Source organism: Cryptomeria japonica, chromosome 11 (genome assembly GCF_030272615.1).
Source record: "Cryptomeria japonica chromosome 11, Sugi_1.0, whole genome shotgun sequence".
NCBI lineage: Eukaryota > Viridiplantae > Streptophyta > Pinopsida > Cupressales > Cupressaceae > Cryptomeria > Cryptomeria japonica.
The window spans coordinates 370,505,932-370,525,339 of NC_081415.1; positions in this window are offsets into that span (position 1 = coordinate 370,505,932).

Below are 19,408 nucleotides of genomic sequence, written 5' to 3' on the forward strand. Positions count from 1 at the left end.
AGCTACATGTCAATGGGTTTGATATGATAAATGAGCTTACAGATGAAATCCGATGGCTACTCAGTCAAGATATTATATCTGTGAGTTGAGGTGTTATGCCCAATTATTGTTTTTTGAGTCCAACAAGAACCTATGCAAGAATATGCCTCAATTTCTTGCCATCAACTATAATACCATAGGAGGTTGAGATACATACCAAATTAGGGGTTCTGGTATCAAAAGGTAGAGAGAGAAGATAGAATGGAATAATTCCCTAATTACAAAACTAAGGAACATGGTATCTTGGTATGTCAATCCAATGATCCAAGTGTCACCAAGGATGATGTGGAGAAAGATAATCTTAGAAAAAAGGAGGAGAGAACAATTGGCATTGACACAAACCCTCTGATCCTTGGTATGAATGGAGTGGATGATGAGGATATTTAGAGAGAGATATGGATCACCTCATAGACAAAGATGGGAAATTTTTAGATCAACTCAAATGAGGAAATATTAGGGGAGTGGACTTGTCTGAATGACATAAGAGAAGAGGAGGAGTATTGCCAGAATCAAGTCAAAACCCCTTTTCTCAACTTTTAGAGTGAAGAGAAACAACAAAAGGATTTGATTGGGACAACAACATTGGGTTTGGAACAGATATGTCTAAACCCTACTCAACATCCTACAAACATTACACTGGTAATTTATAAAGTAGAAGTTGTACAACCAAAAATAGATGAAGAAACAAAGGAAGAGGAATCAAAGTATGAAAAGGAGGAAGATGGGGAAGGTGTAGAGGCACTCATGTTGGAGACAAGAATGTTGGAGCAGATAGAATCCAAATTGAATAAACCAAATATAAGGAAGAAGGGCAAACTAGGGCCCAAATCTATTAAAGCTAAATTGGCAATAGCAGTGAATGCAACTAGCTGGGGGAAAGTAAGATGGGGGGGCATATCATCCTTCCTCGGGGGAAATGAGTTGTATTAAATGGAATGTTAAGGGCTTAAATTCCCTTCACAAATCGTACTTAATCAAGTGCCAAATAGATCAGGCTAGAACATATATTGTACTCTTATAAGAAACCAAATGGGATTATAGTGATAGTGAAAAAAAGATGAAAGCCTAGAGGCAGTGGGAATGGTTGTTTGTTGAGGAAGCTAGAGCTTCAGGAGGACTGGGTGTGATATGAGATCCACTCAAGATAGAAGCGACATTAATGGAAAGTAAAAAGAATTGGATGATGATAAAATGCAGATTGCTACAAAATAATGTCTCCATCTATCTAATTAATGTGCATGAGCCTATCTCCACACAAGATAAGAGAGAGATATGGACTCAACTTACTAGAATCTTGGGAAATTTGTGGAATGAGAAGATTATTATAGGAGGATATTTCAATACCAATCTAATAAATGAAGAGAAGAGAGGGGTATTGGTCAACATAACCAATATTGGAAGAGATTTCCAAGCCTTCATTGACAATAACCAACTATTAGATATTAGAACCAAAAAATGAAAATTACACATGGACAAATAGGAGGAAATGATTTGGCAACATAGCAGAGAGGCTTGATAGGTTTATAATAGGTAAAGAGGGGGAAAGAAATATGGAAATATAAGAGGCAATGATCCTTCCATTCAATGGGTCTGTTAGATAGTCCAGATAACCAAAAGACAACTGAGAGGGGGGGTGAATCGGTTGTCATAGATTACCAAAAGCATTAGCAATTTAAAACAACAATACAGGAAAGCAGTTAATCCAATTAAGCATAAACAATAATCATAGAATAAAAGCTATCCACACAACACCAAGATTTGTACGTGGAAAACCCGGTAAAGGAAAAAATAACGGTGGGAAGCCTACCCACAGTCAGATAATACTTCTGCAGTAAGTATGTGAGTTTACAATGAAGGGGCATGCACTTGCAAGAAGGCCAACAGCCTAGAGCACATTTCTCATCACAAAAGGAGTCTCATTAACTACATACAAATCCATACAAGAATCTAGAGAATTGTTGAACTGCAAAAGATAACATCTCCTATGCCTGAGTACAATTTTGGCTAAGCTCAATACCGGAGGACTAAATCCTCTTACAAACCCAATTCAATATCCAATGATTGACAAAATCCTCTGCCTGAATGATATTAGATTATTCGTACATTACATTCGTTGACCATGACCTCTTACAATAACCACAATGATCTACAATGAGAGCTTACATATTATTTATACAAACCCTTGACCATAAACAATCAAGTCGGCCACCAAACAATAAACCAATTACATAATTAAAAATAATGTCGGCCTTAGACCAAAATAAATAATATCCAACACATAAGACATCTCGGAAATACAACAATAGGTCCTATCCACAAGTTACATCAATGTCGGTTCATAACCTAGATCAACCGGGATCAAGTATATGTCCACACACTTCAGCAATAATCTCCAAATGCCAAGTCTTGAACATGATCACTAACAACATCTTGAAAGTCCATCAGAAGCTTCACCAATACCAATTATGCAATGCATCAAAGATCTGCACCAAAATATATATTGGTGAAACCCTCACCGGAACTATACACCAATCTTCTAACTAAGTTGGATAGCATCCAATCACCAGACCAAAACCAACTAACCAAATATGAGTATAAGCATTATGAACAAGTTAATTCCATCACCAGATTATACCAGAGTCAACCAGATCATGTCGGATCCAAGTTAACCAAAAACTATTCAACCTACTGGGACTAGAAGGGTATCGATAAAACATCCAAACAACTAGTGTTAATATCAATGACAAAAAATCAATGCAACACATAATCAATTCCACCAAATGGCCAACAATCTCCCCCTTTGGCATTGATGGCAACACTAGATGTGAAAAACATCTAAGTACCAAGAAATGCCAAACAAGTCTCCCCCTGTGGAAGACAACCAACAATCTCCTGCATATAGCTCTGAATATCAATATCTCTCTCCCTTTGAATAATATCTTTGTAAAGATCTGAATTTATTTTTCACATCACTATCTCTCCCCCTTTGACATCAATGCCAAAAATCTGATAAAAATATTGAAACAAAAACATAAGCCTCTAAATCTCAAAGCTGACTACTCCCCCTGAGCAGTAGCATCCCACATCAGTGCCAGAATGAATAGTATCTCTGATAATGCATACCGGACTGATGCTAAACCACATCAATGAAGTCTTTGTCGGAGCGACAGAAACCCCCAATCTGTCTCTCAAGTACTCAAATAATTCCTTGGATAGAGGTTTAGTGAAAATATCGGTTCTTTAGTGTTCACATAAACCAGTTTAACTTTATTTTCTTCCACCTTCTCCTTCAAAATTTTATACTGGATAGATATGTTCTTTGATATATCAATAGCAGCATAGTTATCACAATGAATAACTACTGGTGCATCACAATCCACCTTTATATCTTAAAAAAATTGCTTCATCCATAAAACTTGTGTACAATTAATAGCAGCAACAACATACTCAACTTTAGTCGTAGATAAAGAAGTACATGACTATTTCTTGCTGATCCATGAAACCAACTTCTTTCCAAGGAAGAAAGCTCCACCAGAAGTACTTTTCTGGTCATCAAAATCTCCAGCCCAATCAGCATCTGTATATGCACATAAAGTAAAGTTATCATCCTTAGGATACCGCAAACCATATTCTGATGTACCTTGCAAGTATCTAAAAATCCTTTTCACTGCCATCTCATGATTTTCTCTAGGATCACTCTAAAATCTTGAAATAATACAAACAACATTCATAATGTTAAGCCTAGTCTAAGTCAAATAAAGTAGACCTCCAATCATAGATTTATATCTTGTAGGATTTATTGGTGTCGAAACATCTTTCCTTGTCAATTTCTCACTTGTAACCATAGGTGTACTTACCGGTTTAGAATCTCCCATACCAAATTTCTTCAACAATTCCTTAGCATACTTAGTTTGACAGATAAAAATACCTTTGTCAGTCTGAGTAATCTGCAAACCTAAAAAAAATTCATCTCACCAATCATAGACATCTCAAATTCTTTCTCCATGTTCTTAGAAAATTCTATGCATAATTTATCTTCACCTCCAAAAATAATATCATCAACAAATACTTCAACAATCAATATATCATCATCAATGATTTTATAATATAAATTATTGTCAGCACTGCCCTTAGTAAAACCAAGCTTCAAAAGATATTTATCCAACTTTGCATACCAAGCTCTAGGTGCTTGTTTCAATCCATATAAAGCTTTCCTTAACCTGCAAACCATATCAGTATCATCAGATAGTGAAAAACCATCAGGTTGCTCAATATAAACTTCCTCATCAAGATCCACATTCAAGAATGCACATTTAACATCCATCTGATAAACCTTGTAGTTTTTATAAGCAACATAGGCAAGAAATAATCTTACAACTTCAATCCTAGCTACCGGTGCAAAAGTTTCTCCATAATCAATTCCTTCCTTCTGAGAATATCCTTTACAAACCAATCTAGCTTTATTCCTTATAACTTGACCATCCTCATTCAATTTATTCCTAAGAATCCATTTAGTTCCAATAACATTTTTATTTTTAGGCAGGGGAACCAAAGTCCGTGTGTTATTTTTCTCAATCTGATCTAATTCTTCTTCCATAGCTTTTAACCAAAATTCATCTTTACATGCTTCAATTACTGATACAGGTTCAACTTGTGAAATTAAATATACCTCATTAGTTGTCAGGCTTCTTCTTGTCATCACTCCATTGCTCTTATCCCCAATGATTTGATCTTCAAAATGATTCAATCTCACATATCTAGGAGTCTTCTAACTCTCTGTTCCTCTTCTCTGTTCTTTAGTTACTGTAGAATTCTCTAATGTTGCCGGAGTAACTGGTTCAACTCTCTATTCTGGTAAAGGTGCTACCGGTTCAGATATAATCATTTCCACTGCTGGTTCCTTCTCATAAATTTTGATTTGACTTTTGCTCAGCTCATCTACTTTGACATTAGCACTCTCCACTATTTTCTTCAATCTCTTGTTATAACATCTATATGCTTTACTTTCATTAAAATAAATAAGAAATATGCCTTCATCACTTTTAGGATAAAATTTCCCAATAGTATCATCTCTCCTGATATAACATTTACTATCAAAAATTATGAAATACTTAACTGTAGGTGTATTGCCAAACCATAATTCATAAGGTGTCTTACTGGTTTCTCCTTTAATATGTACTATGTTGAATGTGTAAATAGTTGTACTAACTGCTTCTCTCCAATAAATATGAGGTAGATTAGCTTTTGTCATCATTGTTCTAGTAGCATCCAAGATAGTTTTCTTTTTCCTTTCCACAACTCAATTCCACTGATGTGTCTGGGGAGCAGAAAATTATCTTCTAATACCATGCTTGTCACAAAAGTTATTAAACTTACCAGATGTGAATTCTCCACCATGATCTGATCTCAAACATTTAATCTTCAATCATGTCTCAGTTTCCACTTTAGCCTTAAATATTTTAAACTTTTTAAATGCTTCAGATTTTTCTTTCAAAAAAGTAACCCACATCATTCTAGATAATCATCAATGATTAGCATGAAATATCAATCACCATGAAAACTTTTAACTCTAGCAGGGCCACACAAATCGGTATGAATAAGATCAAGAACATCATTTTATTTATCTTGTATACTCCTAAAAGATGTTCTAACCTGTTTACCCATTTGACATTCTTTACATACCAGATCATAGGGCTTCATAATTTTAGTTGAAGTGATCTTCACAATGCAAACAAAATTCACATAACACGGCCTTTTATGCCATAACCAACTCTCATCAATTTGTGTAATCAAACATTTCTTCTCACTAGAGTTAAAATGAAATATGTTACCTTTTGTTTGCATACTGGTTGCAATCTCCAAGCCAAATCTATTAATGATTTTGCATTTTCCATCCTTGAACTATAATTGAAATCCCTTATCTACCAATTTTCCTACACTCAAAATATTTTGCTTCAAACCTTCAACATAATAAACATTGACAATATTGTTCTTACCATATTCCAATGATATAGTTCCTTTTCCTTTAATCATACATGCCTTGTCATCTCCAAATCTAACTAGTCCACCATCAATTTCTTGCAAAGATAAAAACTTCCCTTTATCTCCAGTCATATGATGTGAACAACCACTGTCAATTACCCATTCATCCTTATCCTCAATTTTAGCAGCAAGTGCCTTCTCCTCAGGTACATTCTCTTCCAATACCGGATCATCTTCCTTGATAGCCAAGAATACCCATTCTTTTCCATTGTTGGATCCACTAGCAGAGTCTTTTGTCGGTTCATCATCTAAATCAATAATGCCTTCCTCATCCGCTATGTAGTATGATTTGTCTCTGTTTTTCTTGAATCTATACATGTTTCGATATACAGGGTTAGGTTTAAATGATCTCTTAACTCTTTCTTCAAATCTTGAATTCCTTTTAGGACATCTAGATGCAAAATGACCAATCTTATTACATTCAAAACATTTAAAAGGTTCTTTTCCTTCATACTTACTTCCTACCGGTCCTTTTGGTACTCTTCTAGTAAATAGTGCTTCAAGTTTCTCAAACTCATCATCTTCTCTCTTCATATCTTCTAATTCCTTTGCATATAAAGCTCTCCAATATTTCTTACCGGTTGTTGATATAGATGCATGAAAATAAGGTTCAGTCTTCACAGCTCCAAAAGGTCCAAATTCCTTAAGCTCAAAGGTAGATAGTTTCCCAGCCAAAGTATCTATGCTGACAAATGTATTAGCCATAGTTCTCAACTCATTAATAGTAGTAGCCTTCATTTTGTAAGTTGTTGGTAGGGCTCTCAGGACTTTAGAAACAATTTCATCTTCACTCAGAGTTCCACCACAACATTGAATTCCCATAACAATCTCATTTACCCTTTCCATGAATGTAGTAATCCTTTCATTTTCTTCCATCTTCAGGTTTTCATATCTCACCCGGTAACCATCAAGTTTAGCAATCTTCACTATAGGGTCACCTTTATTAAGAGTCTCCACCTTATCCCATAAATCATTTCCAGATGGTTTGTCGGTTAATCCAATTATTTGTTGATCAGAAAGTGCACACAAGAGGGCTTCTATTGCTCTACAATCATTCTCAAGACCTTGGCTAGGTTTGTCAAAGGAGGATTTCCAGATCCTGGATTATAGGGTGTTCCTTCAAGACTTGGTATATCCCTTTGAAAGATAGCTGCAAAAGAACTGGATGAACTTGAACTATTGGTTGCCATAGGATCTTCACCAAGCGGTTAAGCTTTCTGCAGAGAGGACCGAATCTCTGATATCAATTGTTAGACAGTTCAAATAACCAGAAGACAACTAAGAGGGGGGGTGGTAAATTAGTTGTCATAGATTACTAGAAGCATTAGCAATTTAAAACAATAATACCAGAACCCAAAAACATAATATCAAAATAGCAGTTAATCCAATTAAGCATAAACAGTAATCACGGAATAAAACCTATCCACACAACACCAAGATTTCTACGTGGAATACCCAATAAAGGGAAAAAACCATGGTGGGAAGCCTACCCACAGTCAGATAATACTTCTACAATAGGTATGTGAATTTACAATGAAGGGGTCTGCACTTGCAAGAAGGCCAATAGCCTAGAGCACACTTCTCATCACAAAAGGAGTCTCACTAACTACATACAAATCCAGACTACAATCTGGAGAAGTGTTGAACTACAAAAGATAACATCTCCTATGCCTGAGTACAATTTTGGTTAAGCTCAATACCAAAGAACTAAATCCTCTTACAAGCCCAATTCAATCTCCAATGATTGACCAAATCCTCTACCTGAATGATATTACATTATTCGCACATTTCATTCCTTGACCATGACCACTTACAATTACCATGATAATATACAATGAGATCTTAAATCTTATTTATACAAACCTTCGACCATAAATAATCAGGTCAGCCACCAAACAATAAACCAATTACATAATTACAAACCATGTCGGCGTTAGACCAAAACAAATAATATCCAACACATAAGACATCCTGGAAATACAACAATAGGTCCTATCCACACATTACATCAATGTTGGTTCATAACCTAGATCAACCGAAACCAAGTATAGGTCCACACACTTCAGAAATGATCTCCACATGCTAAGTCTCGAACATGATCACCAACAACATCCTGAAATTCCATCAAAAGTTGCACCAACACCAATTATGCAATGCATAAAATATTGTTGGCATATGCACACTCCAATGAGACATTGTAGGTGATTGAAGGTTTTTTCATTGATGGAAACCTTGCAATCCTATGGCACTGGCAAGGCATTACACCAGCAAGTTAGTGCACCGGCATCAACAGATCACACTCTACACCAGCACTCAGCTTACCGACACCGACACAAAGAAATGAAGTATACCAGCATAGAGGCCGACAGGATTTTGCTATATTATATTTTGTTTATTATTGAAAAACTTTGTAAGTCGACTTGGCATGTTGTAAAATGATTTATATATAAAAGAGATCAATGTAGACATTTTGTAAGCAAGGAAGTAAGTGAAGAAAGTAATGTATGTGAAATATTAAGGTAGACCTATTATGCAAAATATAGGTTGAAGGGTTTATGTAAGAAGCAGAGCAGCAACCGGTACTGGATCAGGCATTATAGATGCTATTGTAAAGTAGTACAAGATATTGGATTTGTATAATCCACATTGTAAGTCAGTGAGACTTTCCATTGAGCAGTGAGCTCTAGGCAGTTGGCCTTCCTACATGTGCAGGCCCCTATTGTAAGTAATATTCTCTTATTGACCAGTGAGTGAATATTGTGGGTCACAAATCCCACCGAGGTTTTTCCTACACCGATTTTCCTCGTTAAATCCTTGTGTTATGGTGTGCTCTTCATGTGGATGTTCTTAATTCTGTTTATTACATTATTTCTTGCATACCGGTACACTGTTATAATATGTTCTGCATGTTTTAAGATAAGAAATTCTTATTACCAGTTAGATACTGATTCACCCCCCCCCCCCTCTCAGTATTTGTGGGATTCCTAACAATTGGTATTAGAGTCTAGTTCTCTATTTTCAGAAGCCTAACAACTTGAGGAAGATCTTGACACCGGTAAGGATGGAAAATTTGATGAAGCAACTTGAAGGAGCTCTTTTAGACTATGATGCAGAGAAACTAAAAAATATCAAACTAGAAGATGATTTAAGGGTGGCTCAGAATATCGTTCAGGCACTTCAAGAGAATCTTACTATTGCAAGAATTAAGAGAACAGAACTTTGTGAAAAATTGCAAAATGAGAATGATGAAAAGGAATCACTTAATGATCAGATAAGCAAGCTGAAACAAGAGAACATGACAACAAAGAATGAGATGCAGGATATGACTATGAGATTTTGTAAAGAGATTGAGGATAGGAAGAAGAATGAAGAAGAATTGATGAGAAGACTAAGTGATGCAGCAAATGAAAACACAAGACTTGGCTATGAAAATGACATGTTGAAGATAGATTTGATGCACACTCAGAATGACTCTAATGAATTGATGAGACAGAAAGAAGTCCTAGAAAGAGAACTAGAAACTGCAAATCAACATAAAGAAAAATTCAAGAAAAGCTCAGAGGAACTTGGCACCTTGCTGAAGAATCAAAAACCTAATGGTGACACTTCTGGAATTGGCTTTGAAGTTGGTGAAAGCTCCGGTACTGCAAATACTCAGGATCACAACAAACCGATAAGACAACCCAATGCTTATAAATTCAATGGAAAATACTTTAACTGTAATAAGTATGGTCATAGAGAAAATGAATGTAGATCTAGAAATTATCAAAATATCAACACACCCACTAGTCAATGTTCAAAATGCAACGAAGTTGGTCACAACTCTGAAAATTGCAGAATGAATGTGAGATGTTATGTTTGTGGAAGATATGGACATTTATCTAATCAATGCAGAACACAAACCGGCATAAGTTATGGGAAAGCTATTTAGAAGAATAATGTGACTTGTTATGCATGTAACAAGATTGGGCATATTGCAAAATTTTGTAGAAGTAAAGGATCACCGGTAGACAACAAAAGTTCTAGTTTGAAGGGTAAAGACAAATTTGAAGAGGTTAAGCAAGAATTCTCAAAACAATGGATTAGAAAAGCTGATCTAAATATTGGGAATACTTCTCCACCGGTAGAACCAATCAATGCTTCATCGGCACGAAATTCTTCATCTAATTGAAGAAAGTTTCCTTGAGGGTTTGGCAATCTAATGACACATGTGCTATTATCCCCTCGGTTAGAGATAAGAAGTTGGAAATTACTTATTACCGGCAGATAATGTTAAGTGAATACTTAACCGGCATGCATTTATTGTGGTAGATGGCAAAAAGACACTATAAAATTGAGGTTTTGGCTCCATTTCATTTCACGGAGATTTCAAACCTACGAAGAGCGTGAAGATTCCGAGCTAAGGCATTTCGAGCAAGAAGCAAGAACACTCCAAGCAATCATCCATCCTAAAGGTAGTAAAAGGTATTTTATCATGGCATCCACCTCTGCAATTGAATATATAGCAAACCCTACTGTTGTCGAAGTCATAAGAAGACCTAGGCCCATATTTCAATTAGTTCCTGAGGTAGCAAAGAAATATGATACCTTAGATGCTTTTTCTTAAATTCCTAAGGGAGTTGTCTATGTTGAAGACCCCAGAATTTACATTCACTGTAACATTGAGGAACTACGAGATGAAGAGATTAAAGCCATGTTTAAAACTATGATATGTGATGAATCCGGCAATGTAAAAGATGAACATAAGATCATTGAAACCCTAGGATTTATAGAGATCCTTAGCATTCCTGAATTCCCCAAGGATGTGATTAGGATAGTCTTAAGTAGGGTACATGGTGAATTTTTCTGGCTAGATGCAATCCACAAAATCACTAAGGAAGCTATGAAAGCTATCATAGGGTTACCAACCACTGATAAAAAGGCCAGACAAAACTAAGAAGGTTTCCAATGACCTAGTTACTCAGTTAACTGGTGCCACATTCGATAAAAGGTCCTTAAGAGTAAATGATGTAACAGACATTAATGTGAGATTTATCAGCATGATATTAGGGTATAAAGCTACTCATGCAAATAGTCTTAATTTAGTTTCAAGTTTATGCATTAAGAGTGCTTATGATTATGGTCACAGATAATGCAAAGGTTGATGTATGTGAGTGGTTAAAGGATGAATTAATTGACAACTTAGGCAAGATTAAGAAGGACAAGAAAGGAACTTTCAGGTTTGGAAATCTGCTAGTATGTCTGATGCTACATATAACCAAACAAGTTACTGGTATAGGCTACAAAGAACTTGGATATGATATATCGGTAGGCAAATAGTTAACAAAACTATTCAATAATATGGGAGAAGACAAGGAAAACAATATCCATGATTTCTTTCAAGCACTAAAGGTCAAAATGAAGAAAAGAATCCAACTATCACAAAAGATTGTTGACAAATATAAGGAAGAAATATGCTTTGTAATCAAGAAGGATGAGATCTGGATGGAAGCAGTCATCCCTAGGATAGTTTGGGTAACAGAAATGGGTTATGAAACAAATGATCATATAATTGAAACATATGCTAAAGCACTTCTGGAAGCCCCTAAAGAACCTAAGGAAGAAGTATTTGGTAGTGCAGAAACTATTGAAAGCCAAATACAATCTAAGAAAAGAGTGAAAAAGGTTGAGGCAATTGTAAGAAAAGGTTCCAGACAAGCAAAGGCTATTAAAGAAGATGTGTTAAAGCAAACCGGTATAACAGAGGATGAGTTAGCAGCTCCACAACCTGAAACTCACCTATCACCGATAGGTACTTCTTCAGAAAATGACATGCTTGCAACTTTCAAGAGAGTTGTAAGGAAAAGAGATCCCTCACCAGCAACCACACCCTCACCTAGGAGGACAAGACAAAAACAACAAGCAGTGAGATCTCCGGTAAGAAAGGCTACACCAAAGAAGAAGAAACTGACACCCAAAAAGAAGAAGAGGACAAACAAGGACTTGGCCCCTCTTGATATACTATTGAATGAAATTACAGAGGAAGGTAAATTGAAGAATATAGAGAAAATATATGACACTTTGACAACTGATGACTAAGAACAAGTAGAAAATAGTTTTATATTGCATATGGATATGTATAAGAAATTTTTTATGGAAGTAGTAAATGAAATTCTAGATGAACTATTTAAGAGACTGGAAGCAAGAAGACAAGCAGTAATAGAACTGGACAAGAAAATAAAGATAGAGAAGCTACTTGCCATATATTCGGTGAATTCACCCAAAGAAATTGATGACTTAATTGCTCAAGCCAACCGATCAGTATTTTGTACTACACACCGGCACATTGCTTTAATGGTTGGAAGAGTTAATGAGGTGACTGAGGAGACAGAAAATGAATGGGACATTTTCCTAGTGGAAAAAGAAAAACAAGAAGAATACATGAGCCACAAACCTATAAAGGTATATCAGAAAGAAAGAGACAAGGGTAAAGGTAAAGTTGGTGGACTACCTAGTATCAAGGTTAAAGACAACTTACCCCCACCTCCTTTGATTACTCCACTGGTAGAAACAATAGCTACAGAAGATCAACCAGAAACTAAGAGTATGGATGTAGAGGATGGCAGTCCTAATCTTGAAGTCTTATATACTATGGATGTTGATACTCAAAAGATCAACATTGTGGTAAACAAAGATACAACTGATAAGACTGACATGGCTAGTGAGCCTCCGGTAGCTAAGAAAACTAATAACACGCAAGAGAAACTGGCAGATGACAAAGAGAAAAAGTTAGAGACTCAAAATCAGACTGAGACAATGCAACAAACAGAGAAACAAACAGAGAAAAAGGCTCCTGAACAGGAACAGCAACAGGAATAGGAATAGAAGGAAACAGTGCCACCGGCAACTGGAGAAGTAGAAAAACCATTGCTTAAGGAAATGCAGACACAAACAGACCTACAAGAGGTCAATACAAGCTTGGTTACTTCCACTGGCAATACTCAGAATCTAGGTTCATCATCAGGCTACAAATCAACTAATGTGACTAAGGTACTATTAGATTCAATTAAAAATATAACAGACTGCAGCTCACAAGCTTATAAGGCAATAGATGATACCATACCAATTTTGAAGGTAATTGCTCCTAATTGTAATATAGACAATAAAGATTCTTTAGGACAACTTGATACCTTGTGTAAATCTATCATAGAAAACATTGAGAAAATAAAGGAAGAGACATTGAAGGATAAAGTAGAAATTGAAAAGCAGAAATTCTTTGATGAGCAAATAAAGAAGTGTAATAGAGATTTTGACACACTTCTACCAGAATTGTGTAACTTACTGAAAGAGTACAAGACTTTGTACAAAGACACCTGTAAGACAAACTTTTTGACTGTAGATATAAATAAAAAGATGAGCAAGGTACAAGATGAAATCAATAAACTTGCAGATAATTTTGTTAACTCATCTGATACACTATCAGTTTTTGAGGAGAAGATACCAAATTTTGAAGAAGAATTACTTAAATTAGAAAGAGAAAAAGAGAGAATAGTGAATAAGGCAAAACATCTAAGATTAAAACTGAGTCCAAGATTGGACTATCTAGCATCACTGCGGAAGGAAGTATCTGAGGCACTAATACAGGGACAGAAAACACCAGCAGAGCATTTGCAGCATCTCACCGGTATAGTTAAGAGAATAGAGACAGCAATAAGAGATAGTAAAAATTTTATGGAGAGTATAAACTTGATTTTGGCGGATCTATTTCAAATTGTAACTACCCAGTTACAAGGTTGAAACTACAAAGTCCACTGACATCTTGACAACCTTTGTCATTGATGCCAAAGGGGGAGTAGTGGGATGAGAAAATTCAACATCACAGGAATCATAAGCTCAGGGGGAGCACACACATTTTTGGTAACATTTTTGGAGTTCACGTTTTTGGATAATTTTTGGATACACTTTTGAAATTTCTCATGAGTGTTGCCATCAATGCCAAAAGGGGAGATTGTTGGCATATGCACACTCCAATGAGACATTGTAGGTGATTGAAGGTTTTGTTATTGATGGAAACCTTGCAATCCTATGGCACCGGCAAGGCATTACACCGGCAAGTTAGTGCACCGACATCAGCAAATCACACTCTACACCGGCACCGACACAAAGAAAGGAAGTATACCGGCATAGAGGCCGACAGGATTTTGTTATATTATATTTTGTTTATTATTGAAAAACTTTGTAAGCCAACTTGGCATGTTGTAAAATGACTCTTATATATAAAAGAGATCATTGTAGACATTTTGTAAGTAAGGAAGTAAGTGAAGAAAGTGATGTATGCGAAATATTAAGGCAGAACTATTATGCAAAATATAGGTTGAAGGGTTTATGTAAGAAGCAGAGCAGCAACAGCAACTGGATCAGGCATTATAGATGCTATTGTAAAGCAGTACAAGATATTGGATTTGTATAATCCACATTGTAAGTCAGTGAGACTTTCCATTGAGCAGTGAGCTATAGGCAGTTGGCCTTCTTGCATGTGCAGGCCCCTATTGTAAGTAATATTCTCTTATTGGCCAGTGAGTGAATATTGTGGGTCACAAATCCCACTGAGGTTTTTCCCACACCGGGTTTCCTTGTTAAATCCTTGTGTTATGGTGTGCTTTTCATGTGGATGTTCTTAATTCTATTTATTACATTATTTCTTGCATACCGGCACACTGTTATAATATGTTCTGCATGTTTTAAGATAAGAAATTCTTATTACCAATTAGATATTGATTCACCCCCCCCTCTCTGCATCTGTGGGATTCCTGACAAAAATCTCCACCAAAAGCTCTGTCGATGAAACCCTTGTCGGAACCAGTTTCCAATCTTCTAAGTAAGTAGGATAGTATCCAGTTACCAGACCAAAATCAACCGACCAAATATGAGTATAAGCATCATGAGCAAGTCAATTCCATCACCAGATTAAATTGGAGTCAACCAAATCATGTCGGATTTGAGTTAACCAAAAACCACTCAACCTATCAAGACCAGAAGGGTGCTGGTAAAGCATCCAAACAACTAGTGTTGACATCAATGACAAAACATCAATGCAAGACATAATCAATTCCACCAAATGGCCAATGAGATCAAATCACTACACAGTAGAACTAATGATATCCTTGGAAACCCCTCCACATGTCAACCCCTCCAAATTTTAAAATAAGTGTCTAAGGGAACCCGCCCTAATGGGGTTGATGAAATAATGGTGGACAACAGAAGATGTGGGTAATAATTCGAAGCTACAGAGAGTAAGAAAGAAAATCAAACATGTCAAGAACAAATTGAAGGATTGGAATAAGGAGAAATTTAAGAACATCTTTGCACAAAAATATAGAGTGGAGAAATAAGTATCCAAACTCAATGAAATCATCATTGATCAAGGAATGAGAATGGAGGAATATGACGAAGAAAAAGAACTCAATGAAGAGATTGTTGAATTGTAGGCAAGAGAGGAATGCTACTAGGGGTAGAGGTCTAAAGAAACATGGTTAGGTGAAGGAAATAGAAAAACAAAGTTCTTTCACAATACTACAGTAGAAAATAGAAGCAGGAGACTCTGAGATTACAAGAAAAGATGGTAGAATGGAGAATATAGAAGACATCAATAGTGAAGAAGTCAAGTACTTTGAAGAAATAATTAATAGAGGAACACAAGTATATTAGGAGGAGAGGGAAGACATACGCAGTGCAATCCCAACTATAATAACATAGAGCATAATAAGGTGTTGTATAAGGAAATCACTAAAGGGGAAGCCAAAAATGCAGTCTTCTAGTTCAACCCAGACAAAGCTCTTGGGCTAGATGGATTTTAGTTTCTTTTAGAAATTTTGGGAGATTGTGGGGGAGGACATAACAACTGTGATAGAGGAATGAAGAAAAAAGGTCATGTTGGGAACAACAAATCACACCTTCTTGGCTCTCGTCCCCAAGAGAAAAGAGGAACAAAATATGAATTAGTTTAGGCCTATAGCATTATGCAATATGGTATATAAAATCATAACGAAGATCATTGAAAATAGATTGAAAGTAACTCTTAAACATATAATATAAGAAGAGAAAAGTGGGTTCTCCTTGGGGAGATTGATTATAGAAGGAATAATTATTGCCCATGAAGCAATACACACTACAAGAAAGACAAGATCAACTTGTATGATTTTGAAGCTAGAAATTCTAAAAGCCTGGGATTTGGTGAATAGAGATTTTCTATTGGAGTTACTTAGATGATTTGGAATTGGAATAGATTGGGTTAGATGGGTAGAAAGTTATATTAGGGAATAAAAGTTTTCTATTTTAATCAATGGTGTGGCACATGGCTTCTTTCCATCAGCAAAGGGAGTAAGGAAATGAGACCTTCTTTCACCCTTCCTATTCATAATAATGGCAGAAGCTATAGGCAAAGATATCAAATAAATTAGGGAGGAAGGAGACTAGAAAGGGATGAAGGTAGTAGAAGGGTATGACTCCATATCTTACCAATAGTTTGTAGATGACACTATTCTATCGGATATGCGAGTCATACAGAGGCAAGAACCATAATTAACTTCGTAGACAAATATTGCAAGGCTTCAGGGAAGAGCATCAATTGGAGGAAATCTGAGTTGTTTTTCCTAAATAGGCATCTACGAATGAAAAGAGATATTACGAATGTTATTGGTCTCAGAGTTACAAATTTTCCTAAAAAAAATTTGGGGATGCCTTTATTTGCATAAATAAATAAGTCATGCTATTGGGAGGGGCTAATTAATATATGCAAGAGCAAGATGGAAACTTGGAAAGGGAAGTGACTAACATCTACAGGAAAAATTTTGATGATTAAGGTAGTACTATTGACTATACTGGCAATGACATGTTTGAATTTTTTCAAAGTTGTAGAAGATACATTGAATCAAATCATAAAACATTTATTTTAAAGTGGAACTAGAGATTAGAACAAATTCCCACTGGTAGGATGGGAGAAGGTTTTTTCCCCAAAAGAAGTAGAGGGAATAGGGCTGAGGCAGTTGGCAGTTATGAACTTGGCCATGGGGGCTAAATTAGTTTGGAGTATATATGTAAGTGGACATCAAAGATGGGCCCAAATGCTCCAAAGGAAATACTTATACTTGAATGAAGATATTAATATTTTGACAAAAAATTTACCTAGGGGGTCTAGTATCTTGAATTACATCTTGGAATGTAAAGATATTGTATCTAGTAATGTCACTTGGTAGGTCAGAAATGGAAAGAGAGCTTCATTCTGGTCTGATTCATGGGAAGGGGGAAATCCTTGGAAAGAAGTTTCCAATTTAGAAATAATCAAGATGAAGACTGTAGGCAATGGGCAAAAAAGAACAGTGATTATGGGAGGATATTGAACATATTGGAGTTGGGTATGGGAGTGGAAGTCTCTACGAGAGATCAATGCCCCAGAGGATTAGAAAGCAATATTATTTGAAATTTTAAGAAAAAGACAATTTGTGCCATCCAATGAAGAAGATTTGATTCTCTATTATGGGTCAAGCATTGGAAACAACAAAGTGTAAGATATAAAGTGAAAGAAGTAGCTACTAAATAAAATTAGCTGACTAGCCTGATATGGAACAAATGGATCTTACCAAAGGCAGGAGTTTTCATTTGGATAGCCCTGTAGAAGAAGATTTTGATAGAGGAAAAACTAAAGAAAATGAGAATCTATGAACCTATTAGATGTGTACTATGCCAAAGAGAGAGAGAAACAACTAACCACATTCTCCTTAGCTACAATTTTATGACTGAGTGCTGGCAATATTTTATGACCAAGCTATACCTCCAATGCTCGATGCCTAATGATTTAGTGGACTGGTTTGACATGTGGCTGATCATCAAGAAAAAGAGCCGGATTGAGTGCCTATGGAAAGTAATTCCCTTGATATTTGTGTGGGAATTGCGGAAAGAAAGGAACAAGCAAATTTTCTGAGTACAAATCAATCCCACAAATTTATATCAAAAAATTGAAGAAGCAGTAATAGATCTAGACAACAATGCACTCAAGGCAAAAACTATCAAACCCAACGATTTCACAAATTGGGATAATGAGATTCTCAAAGTCTTTGATGGCCTCAATTTCCCAAGAGTTGATGGAACAACAAAGGGTTCTAACTAAAACAATTGAGAGAGGGTATTTAGTGGTTGGCTCTAGAGCAGGGCTAGATAAAAAATAACTTTGACAAAGCTTCTAGAAGCAATCCAGGAATCAGTGGCATTATATGTGTGGAAAGGAATTAGGAAGGGTGAATAATTACATGAAGATCACTTCAAATAGGCAAATCTACCAATAACATTGTTGAATTCAGGGTTGCACTAATTGGGTTACAAATGGGTCTAGATATCAGCATGTCAAAGATACACCTCAAAGGAGATTTTTTGATCATGATCAATTCAATCAGACAAAATAGTACGTTAAATTGGTAACTAGCATAATGGCTAAGACCAATCAGGGCAATTATCTCTACTTTGGAGGGCTTTAGAATTACACACATGTATAGGGAAGGGAATGTTGTGGTAGATAGATTGGCAAAATAAGTATCAGATGATCAAGAAGCAATAACAGAGGATTCACCATACCAAAAAAATTTATAATCAAATCATTCTATACAAATTTTGGAATCAATCTCAAATCGACCCTTCATAGGTTGGAAGACAGAAATCACTATGAGACATGAGCCTCATAACCAAATTGCTTTGATAGTATGTAAAGGGGGGACAAATGGCAAGAATTTGGTGAATAGTTTTGGGCATTAATCTGTGGCTATAAATTAAAATAAGAGGATGACAAGATAATGATTCAAGAGATCACAAATTACCATTTTGCTATGTATGATGGGATAGTGAATGCAAGACAATCGAGGTGGAAATACTTATATCTCAACATGGAAAGTATGGCATGTCACAAAATGTAGACGATATTAACTCCTCTTTGTGTGAAAATTAATCTAAACTTTGAAGTAATATCTTTGTGAGGATATGAAGTATGAAGATAGGTGGCAGATGAATAGATAAATGTTGGTGAGGTGTGGATGTTGAATATTGTTGTTGCTAGGATATGTTGTTGTCATTCATGTCAACATATTCCCATTTTCTTGTGTTTGGTGTTTCGGTGATTGCATTAAGTTGATATGGTTGATTTATCTATTTGGGATGTAGAATACTTCATTCCTTATTGATTTTAGTGATCCAAAAGTTTACTTGATCATATTATTTGATCCGGTTTGAGGTTCAGTCTTTGTGTTCAGTGGTTGGTGGAGTTTGGTATTTGATCTGGTGAACTCCGGTATGATCATATCTT